Here is a 10,510-nt window from a genome sequence, read left to right on the forward strand (position 1 = left end):
TGAGAGGTTATGAATTTATCCTTTTGCTTCAGGAAGTACAGGTTCAGAAATTACCTGAATAGTTATCTTCCCTTAGCAAGATACGATCACTGAGTTTTTACCAGTCTTTCTAATTGCAATAACTACCGCCACTACTCACCGAGTGCCAATTACATGTTAGGCACCGTCCTAGAGCATTTACAGAGATGATGAAATGAGCCAGTCTGTGGAACCGATTTTTTAGTGCCGTCCATCTGGATGTTGATGAATTTCTGTCCCGAATCTCCGTTTTCACTGCGCATAATTAATATTGAGGCACTTCTTTCTGACAGTACTTGGTCAGAGGGCTCAGTTACTTCCTAAGGCAACCATGAAACCTTAGGAAGACTCCGGCACTGGCATGCAAAGATGCTTGCCTTCCTGTTTGCTAAAGAGCAACTTCATTCATTCGCTTTACTGAGGTATTTGAAATATAATAAGCTTCACATATTTGAAGTATACAACTTGGTAAGTTTTGACATATACATATACCCACAAAAGCATCAGCATAATCAAGAGACCGAAATACCTATTACCTTCAAAAGCTTCCTCTGCCCTTCTGTCGTTCCTCCCTCCTACTCTCTCCCCATGCACCTCCCCATCCCCAAGTAACCACTCATCTGCTTTCTGTCACTACAGATTAGTTCAAATTTTCTAGAGTTGTATATAAATAGAATCAAACAATATGTACTTTTATGGTCTGCCTTCTTTCACTCAGAATAATGATTTTTATTTTTATTTTTTTTGCAGTATGCGGGCCTCTCACTGTTGTGGCCTCTCCCGTTGCAGAGCACAGGCTCTGGACGCGCAGGCTCAGCGGCCATGACTCACGGACCTAGTTGCTCCGCGGCACGTGGGATCCTCCCAGACCGGGGCACGAACCCGTGTCCCCTGCATCGGCAGGCGGACTCTCAACCACTGCGCCACCAGGGAAGCCCGAGAATAATGATTTTGAGATTCATGAATGTTGTTGTATATATCAAGAGTTCATTCCTTTTTATTATAGAGTAGCATTCTACTCTATGATACAACACCATCTGTTTACCCATGCAGCTGTTGATGGATATTTGGGTTGTTTCAATTTTGGGCTATTAAAAAGAAAGCTAAGAGCTGCCATTTTTAAAGCTCCACGCTTAAGGCACTGTCTCATTTAATTCTCACAACCATGCTACAGATGCATAATGACATTCTTATTTTTCCAATGATGACATGAAAGCTCATGGAAGTGGATGAACTTGGCCAACGTTTGTGAGCAACACAGCTAGGATGTGAACACAGAGTTAGTCAGTGTCAAAGCTTATACTCTTGGACACTACGAGCTCCGGGGGATAGGTACTTACAAGGTAGAAGCCATGGGACACCAGCACAAAGCCTGAAGTCTGTGTGGGTCTTCCTCAAAGAGGGACTGTCTACACCTGCCTGTGAATAACCGCATGCTACACAAAGCACAACGGCAAGACAGGGCCTGGGCAGCTCCAGTTCTACACTGGACCTGGAAAACAGCCACAGTGAAATCACACCTAGACTAAGGGCTTGCACTTCACGGGCACTTAATAAATAACTGCTGAATGAATCCGTGGCTGAATGCCCTAGTGAATGAATGAACGGATGGACAAATAGATGGACAGATGGACGAAGGCAGTCACTAGTTGCCTTGATGGTAGATTCATCCAACCATCCCATGAAACTGCTCAAAATGTCTCAGGAGTCAGAAGACGGAGGGGATCGTCTTGATAGTAAATCAACTGTCGCAGCAGCCCACAGCGTAGGCTGCTCCGTCAGCAGAAAGGGTGTGCAGCTGTGAACGCCTACAGGATGTCGAAGTCCTGAGGCTCACTCCTCATCTCCAGGATCCCGGAGCACATTTACTATAAAGGTTGGAGCCATCTGCCTTGAAAGCTGGGAACTCCAATGGCAGGTCTCCCCTCCCGCATCTGCAAATGGGCCTTGGCTTCTCCAGGCCTTGCACTCTGCAAACGAGCCTTGACAGGGCCCTGCTGGTGGCACCTGGCCACCCTGCTGCTGACTTCATCTGGCAGAGGCCCTCCAGTCTACACCCCAATTCTGGTCCCATCTCTGACAGCTCCCTTGAAAACGAGCTCATTAACAGGCAATTTTATTGAAGGTTGCACAGACAGGCACATTTCCCACTGCCATCCGATGATGTCAGTGCATCTCTGGAGCCAAGATCAACAGAACATCGTTCACGTGACTGGTTTCCTGAGAACGGGAGGAGACCGCACGCACTCAGGCTTCCTCCTAGCTTCCTTCTCCCCTCCCCTCCCCACTCACTCCTCACACAGCACTGAGAACACGGGGGTGAGTGACAGTGAAAGCTAACACAAGAGACGCAGCTCAGAAGAAATTTAATCCAATCCAGTTGGAGAGCCATGTGTCTCACCGCAGCCATGAAATTCCATTTTGAGCTCAGCATGTGCTGACGGAATAATGAAATGAAGATGACACAGCAAATGGCTGGCGAGTCTAATGATGGTTTTTGTGGAGCTTTTAGAGGGGTTATTAGATTCCCTCCCTATGAACCAGAACGACCCAGCAGGCCTAGAGAGATGAACTACTTCGTCATTCTTCTCTCCCTGCACCCACACCTGCCAGCCTCTGTCCCTCTTGGTACAAATAGCTTCTTACATAAAAAGAACAAACTGTCAATAGCCTGAAAGTGAATGGTGAAGCTGAGTGCCTGGCACTGCGGCCCCAGCCCACTGGTGAGTCACAGATGTAGAATTCATGATTCTGCAACAGCAGGCACCAGAGCATCTTCTGGGCTAACAGGCCAAGGAGAGGGCTGAAGAAGCAGGACCAGTCAACGAATTTTCAAAGTGTCTTGAATTCTCCTTTAACAAACAGCCTTGTGTTCAGGCCGCATTCAGGGTATGTCAGACAGGGGCAACACGCTGGGGATGAGAGACGTCTTGCTCACGGGGAAGATGCTGGGGCTCATCCTCTATTAGTGCCCATGGGCAAATCTGCATCAGTGTCTCCAAGACCCAGCCAGTGAGGCTGGTGACAGCGGCAGCTACCATTCTATGAGGACCTACGATGTGTCAGCCTGGATCTCCCAGGCTCTTTGAAGAGCCATCCATTTAGCCTTCACAGCTACGTTAGACTTCGGCACAAAAGTCTCTTCAGTTTACAGACGAGACGACGGAAGCTGAGGGCAGCTAAGGTTATAGAAACACCTGAAGGCCCTGTTGAAAGAGAACGCTGGGCCCACCTCCAGAGCTCTGGTTCGGTAGGTCTGGGACAGAGCCTGAAAATCTGTATTTTTTTTAGTAATTTCCCAGATGATACTCATGTTGCAGGCACGGGAACCAGATTTTGAAAACCACCGGAATAGGCTGAATCTGAGTAATCTAACCATCGTTCCAAGTAACAACTCAGCTCGGATGTCATTTCCTCCGACAGGCTTTCTTTGCCTCCCTCCCCCAATCTAAAGTAGATTCTCCAAATCAGGGACCAGCAAACTACAGCCTGTGGGTCAAATCAGACCCGCTGCCTGTTTTTGTAAATAAAGTTTTATTGTCACATGGCCATGCCCATTCATTATGTGTTGTGTATGACTGCTTCTCCATGACAACGTCAGAGTTGGGTATCTGCGAGAGAGACTGTATGTCCCACAAAGTCTAAAATATTTACCATCTGGCTCTTTACAGTAAAATTTGGCCAACCCTGGCTCTAAATCACATCACCCTTTCTTTACTGCTTTCCCAGCACACATCACTCTCTGAAAGTGCATTGTTCATTCAGTGGTGCATCTGTCTGTATTCTCCACTAGAGTGTCAGCTCCCTAAGAGCAAGGATACTTGTTTGCTCGTGGCTGTTCCCGCAGGACCTGGAATATAGTTATCACTTGATAAATACCTGCTCAATGAATATCACTGTTGAGTGCCCAGGTATGTGACACAGTACTAGGAACACGACGGCCACTGGAGGAAGAAGACGAAATTTGGTTGTCACCAAGCGGGCTCCCAGCCAGGATGAGAGACTGAGAAGAGCCAGAGACAAAGAGATTGCTGATGGGGAAACAAGCCTTTGAAGGTAGGACCATGCTACTTCCTGCAGCGATGGGGAAACTGGAGGTGGGGAAAGAGGAATTCCTTAGTCACCAGGGTCAACTGAGAAGGGTCAAATGAGAAGCCATCTCCCTCCCCCGAGCATGAAAGAGCCTAGTGTGATGCACGCCGCTCCCGCCTCCAACACATGCCAAGCTGGCTCCCTCAGATCTGATATCCTGGGTGGATCAGCGTGGAAGGCGGGGGCAGGGGGCGGGGTGGGTGTGGAGGAAGAGAAGCCCAAATAAGGCTGCTGTGAATCCGGGCTCTGCCCATTACTAGCTGTGACATCCTGGTCAAGCCTGATTTTCTCCGAGCTGCAGGGTATTCAGTGGGAAAGTGGAGGATTTTATACAAGGATTAAATGGGACTGTTTATTCATATAACATCTGTTTATTGAATAATGTATCAGACATTATTTTAAGCACTGCGTATGCAGTGGTGAGCACGACACTGTGTCTCCCTCCAACAGGCTCACATTCTAGAAGGTAGGGCATATGACAAGAGGGGTAGACAGAAATGTGTGTAAATTGTGCATTATGCCCTCGGCATGGGGAAGGTTCCTTGTTCCCTCTCTAGTCGCCTCTGAACGGGGGATCTCTGTTGCCTCATCTCTGTCCGCAGGCAGAAACATCAAGGTGAAGGGTGATGGGGGGCTCCTTCGATTTCCCAGGGGGAGGGACAGCAGTGGGACTACCCAGCCCTCATGTCGGTGGCTACCTTGGCCAGAGCTCGACACCGCATGGGCCCTGTTCATTTCTCCCCAGACCATCCAACAACACTCTCCCCAAATTTTCTGTGCAGATACGAAGTTGGTACGGATTTCATCTTACTTCTGAGCTTCACGTAAATCCCTGAACTTCTGCCACAAGCCAGATCTTTGCAGGGCGGGCTTCCTCATGTCATTCAGTAGCAGCTCAAAGACCACCGCCCCAGAGAGTCTGCTCCTGACCGATCAATCTAAATTAGCTAATCCCCACGGTCCCCAACACTCCGGCCCACAGCCATGATCACAGAAGCTACTGCATTTCCTCCATAGTATAAATTGAACGAGACAAAGCACTAGGATAACTCCCAAAGCACCTAGGACAGTGCCTGGCACATGGAAGAGTTCATTAAATGTTTATAGCACTACTATTAGCATCATTTAAAAAATCACAAGGTTGAATTATCTTAGTCACTTGTTTTCTAATGTATAGGTCTCCAACACCTCCACTTAGAACTACAGTGCAGCAGAAACCTCAGTGATCTTGGTTGCTCTTTTACCCCCAGTGCCTAGCACGGTGCCTGACACAGAGCAGGTGCACAGGAGTTAAGGGAAGGAAGGAACGGAAAGAGCCCAATCGCTATTCCTTTGTCACGACGTTCTCCAGCGTAAGCTCTGACTCATTCTTCCACTCGGACCAGGGGCGTACAATGCAGTGGAGAGCTGCCATGAAGCCCACCCACTGGAGATGGCTGCTAAAGAGACTGGGACAGGCAAAGGAAGAGAGGCAAGGGCAAGGAGCCACGCTTCCGGCTGTCCTGCAGATCCTCAATATAGGCCATTCTCCTCTGTGGGGAGGTTCTCTTTGCACTCTGAGCGGCCTACAGAAAACTCCCTGGGGGCTCACTCACTCCTCCCAGGCCCAGGGACTGTGATGCTGCAGGTGACCCCAGGCACCGAGGAAGGGGGCGGCAGACGTCATTTCTACAGCAGACAGCCCCCGAAGCCCGCTTGGGACCCTGGATATTTCAGAGTCAGGTGGCTCCGTCTGGTCCCCTGTCCAAGCTGCTCTGGCTCAGTGGAGCCAGAACTTCATTACAAAGAAGCTGCACCTTTATGACAATCCCACAGCAGAGAAGCTGGAGAACAGAAAGGCTCCCGGAGCAGCACAATCAAAATGATTTGATTAAAAGCCCTTGAGCAGGCTGAGAAGCAATCCTGGATTTTGGTTAACCCTATGTTTAATGTCCCTTTTCCACCCAACATAACCTTCTTCTGCCCTGGACAGTCTTCTGTTCCTTCCCCACTTCTTCCTGCCTGCTCAGGGCAGTAGCAATCAGCAACACTTACTATAGCTTCACAAGAAGAGTGATAAGGAAACAATCATTTTATTGAGCATCTACTATGTGTACACACTGCCCTGGGAACTTTCTACACACTCCCTCACTCAGGGCCAGATCAGCCCTGGGCTCTCGAGGTCTAAGAGTATCAGCTCCTGGCTCAGGGTATCTGAGAATGAATCCCTCTCTGCTACTCCTTGGCTGTGTGACCTCAGGCAAGTTATTCCACTTCTCTGAGCCTTGCTTTACTCACTTCTAAGACAGAGACAGGAATGATAATTACCGAATAAGGTTGTTATAAGAATTAAATACAGTAATGCACACAAAAGTTGAAAATGGTGGTGGGCACATAACAAGTGTTCAATGAAAGTTTAAGAATTTTCTCCACATTATCATCATCATCAGGAGGAAACTGAGGCTCCTGGAAGCTGAACAACTCTCCTGAGGTCGGAAAGGGATGGAGCAGTAGTCAGATTTACTGGACTCTGGAAGTGAAGCTCTTTCCCACTGGGCTATGCTGCTTCCCCTTCACCTTGTGCCTCCCAATGGGTTCTCCAAATTTTACGGTGACACAAATGGTCCTCTGGTTTGGAAACACAGAGGGCTTCTGCCAGACCCTTGGTTCCTCACACTATGTTCCAGACCCTGAGCCTTGCAGCTGGCAGTGCTGCCACAGGTTTGTGCTGCTGCATAGTCCTTCCTAAGATGTCACCCATCTCCTGCCCCTTTGGAACCTAAGACATCTCTGAAGCAGCTGGGATTATTAGGGGAATGTGCTTAGAATACATACTTTTAAGAGAAATAGAGGGAGCAGGAATAATGGATACAGACTAGTTCTTCATGTAGAAAAACATTTAAAAGACCTTTATCTTTTCACTGTGTGATGCAACCCTGAACATCTCTGCTTCTGCAGAGGATTCTGGTGACCTGCCTGCCTCTTAACAAATGGTGGGGTGCCTACCACATGTCAGGTGCTGTGCTAGGTGCTGGAAAATTCCCGAAGAACAAAGTAGACAAGATCTCTGCCCTCCTGGATCTTAAAGCAAAGTGGGGGAGCCAAATATTAAACAAAAAATTACGCTGCTAAGTACAAGTTTGAGAGGCACTAAAAAGGAAAACTGTGGGGACTGTCACAAAGCGTGGGACTGGAGACCTAGTCTTGTATTGGGAGAGTGGGGTGGCCAGAGAGACTCCTTGAGGAGACACTCCTTGACATCTGATAGATGAGTAACAGTCATCAAATTAAAATGAAAAGCCAAATAAAGAATTTTAGGTACCCTCAGCAAATAGATTTTAGAGTTTCACAGGGCTCAAAACCAGCTAATTCAGCCCCATCTTTAGGTATTACTGGAGAGTCTATTTTGCCACATATGGAAGAATGCTTTGAAAGCCAAAAATTGGGCAATTACTTCTAGTATCCACTCTTCATCCTTCCTGCAATAGTTTGAAGTGAACGTTGAGAGTTCCAGACAAATAACCCAATGGCTATTTTTTATGTGCAAAAAAAACGGTTAAGGTCAAGGTAAAATGACTAACATTTGGTGACATCCACATTTGAGAACTCTCCATGGACACCTGGAGTATCCAAAACATCAATGAAAAGGACACTCAACTCAGGAGAAGCAATCTGATGGTCTCTTCAGATTTTCAAGGATCAGGAGTAGAAGCACTAATAAAAAAAAAACCATATCCTCATGTACCCAATGACATCTATCCACCCAGAGGACGCACCGGTCACATTTCCGGAGGGCAGTTTGGCACAATGAATCAAAAGTCTTAAAGAGGTTTGCACGTGACCTATCCACCTCTAGGAATCGTGCTGAAGGCGCCGAGCAAGCAAGTGTACAGGAAGGGTGGCTGCTCCCGTTTACTTAATATAGAGAAAAGCTACCAAGGCTGCACACGTTCAAAAATAAATTTTCAGTTCATGGTGGTACTCTTGGCATTTGGGAGGGGTCAATTCTCCTTCCAGCGCTATCGTCTGATCCTTTTCAGGCTGTTTAGCATCCCAAGCCCCCACCCACTGAAATACTAGTGGAGGTTCCCTAGTCATTTTGACAGTAACTACCCGCTTCTGAGATTTTTTTTTTTTTTTTTTGATGTGGACCGTCTTTAAAGTCTTTATTGAATCTGTTACAATACTGCTTCTGTTTTATGTTTTGGTTTCTTGGCCTCGAGACATGTGGGATCCCTGACCAGCGATCGAACCCGCATCCGCTGCACTGGAAGATGAAGTCTTAACCTCTGGACCGCCTGGGAAGTTCCCCCACCCCTCAACCCCCGCTTCTAAACATACATTTCCAAGCACGCCCTAGTGGTGGGTGATGCCACTACAGGTTAGTAACTACCGGTGGAGAACTATACAGCCACTCCCAAAGATGATCTAGGTCTAAACATAGAAAAAAACGCAGAAAAAAAGTTCACGATACATAAACTGAAAAAAATTTCAGGATAAGTGGACAGCATCATCACATTTCTGTCCAAAACAAAACAGAAATGTACCCCATATATATACTTGTTACACACATGCAAAAAAGGTTGGAAAACAATTTTCCTTGGTTGGGAGAATTATGAGTGATTTTTATCTGCTTTCTTTCTTCTTATCTTTCCCTTTTTTTCAATGGGCAAGTCTTCCCATTATAGAAGGAGAAAGCTATTCCTGTTTTGGAGGACAAATGGTGACCCACCTGTCACCTGTCCCTCACACCATTTCACTTCTTGTTTTGACTTCTCGGGAGGATGGCAGGATCTACCTCGGAGAGCACTGGCCTCTGCTTGAGCAGCGTGGGATCACCTTCTTCACTCTGCCAAACACTCAGCCTCCTTTCAAGGCAGCAGCTATAACACCAGGGCTAGGACCTGGTAGGTGCTCAAATAAAGGTTTGCTGAATTGAGTCATCCTTTTCTTGTCCTGACTGGGCCCGACTTGTGCTGACATGTCCTCCAGGTTCTACCATTACTTTTACCCAGTGGTTCTCAACTGGGGTGCCTGGCTCATCCCCCAGGGGCAATGGGCAATATCTGGACACATGTTTGGTCACCCCAATGTTGCGGGGAGAGGGTGGTGAGTGCTACTGACGTCTGGTCGGTGGAGGCCAGGGACACTGCTAATCATCCTACAATGCACAGGACCGCCCCGACACCAAGAATTATTCAGCTTAAAATGTCAACAGCACTGAGACTGAGAAACCCTGCTCACCGTTTTCCTTTCTTAAAGCTTGTTAAATAATTTCCAAATTCTTCCTAAAGTATTATCTACTGTAAATGTATCACCATAGCATCTCTAGGAGACACGGCACATACGATGAATTGCTCAAGCCTGAAGAGAAACTGGAGCCTTATAGATAACTTCAGATGGTCAATCAGGGAAGACTCCAGTTCTCTGCTCTGCCTCCGCAGGGCTCTCTAGATAATACTAAACACCTCATTTGCAGCGAGCAGAGGCAAAGGATCTGGGCAACTTCTCCGATCAGTTTTCAGTCCAGCCATTGAAAAATACAAGAGAGAAGCCTTTCTTTTCCAGCATCGACGGTTATATTTATCATTTTCCACACTATTTTAAGAAGGTTGCGTTTTGCAGCTAATGGATTTTTATAAAATTAAGTGCCGGTGTTCAAGAACACCTCCCTAAAACGGAGGTAACTTTCGTTCACGTTATATTGAACTGAAGAAGGCATTTCTCAGAAGAAATAGAATAATAAAGAGTGTCACCTGAAGGCAAATTACCAACCCCACGACCAGGGAATACAATGAAAGGTTTCTAACAAGAATGAAAACACATTACTTGGAACCCTAACTTGTCTTGACGATTTCTCCTCCAGCACAAAGCATTTTAATGTTCACTGTAATTTCTCTTGATAGAAAAATGGTTTTTCTCAAACCAGAGACCACTAACATCGTATTAAACATCAGAATTTTTATTAGTAAAAGGCATTTAGGGTCTCAAATTTTTTCTAAAAGCTACTAGGCAGCTTTTAAAAAATCTTTAAACCTATAATCAGTTCCATTAATAACAGACTTTAAAAGATCTCATAATTAAAAAATTTGAAGACCATTTTTTTCATGCAACATGATCCCCTGAAACACCTTTAATACAGATCCATAGTTTATTAGACAAATATAGAGCCCTTCAAACAGCTTAAAGAGACAGTCTCTCCCTGGAGAACAATTTCCTTTCTAATCATCTGTATCATATAGGTTTGAGTAAGTGTAGGGAATAGAGAAAACCATTTAAAGAAAAATGCAGTTATAAGAGACGGGAATATCCTGCCATCTGACATAATTCAAACCACTTGTTTAATAGCATTAACATTTTTTTAAATTTATTATTTATTTATTAAAAAAAATTTTTTTTGGCTGTGTTGGGTCTTCATTGC

The 10,510-nt window shown here is 46.1% G+C and overlaps 1 protein-coding gene across 6 annotated transcripts in view; it reads right to left on the reverse strand.

The window, feature by feature from the left end:
* Positions 1-10,510, reverse strand: part of PRICKLE2 (prickle planar cell polarity protein 2) — a 344,499-nt gene that overhangs the window by 91,679 nt on the left and 242,310 nt on the right. The window lies entirely within an intron of this gene.

This window comes from Aethalodelphis obliquidens, unplaced genomic scaffold (genome assembly GCF_003676395.1).
Source record: "Aethalodelphis obliquidens isolate GAN/ISIS:26980383/991018 unplaced genomic scaffold, ASM367639v1 scaffold22, whole genome shotgun sequence".
Taxonomy (NCBI): domain Eukaryota; kingdom Metazoa; phylum Chordata; class Mammalia; order Artiodactyla; family Delphinidae; genus Aethalodelphis; species Aethalodelphis obliquidens.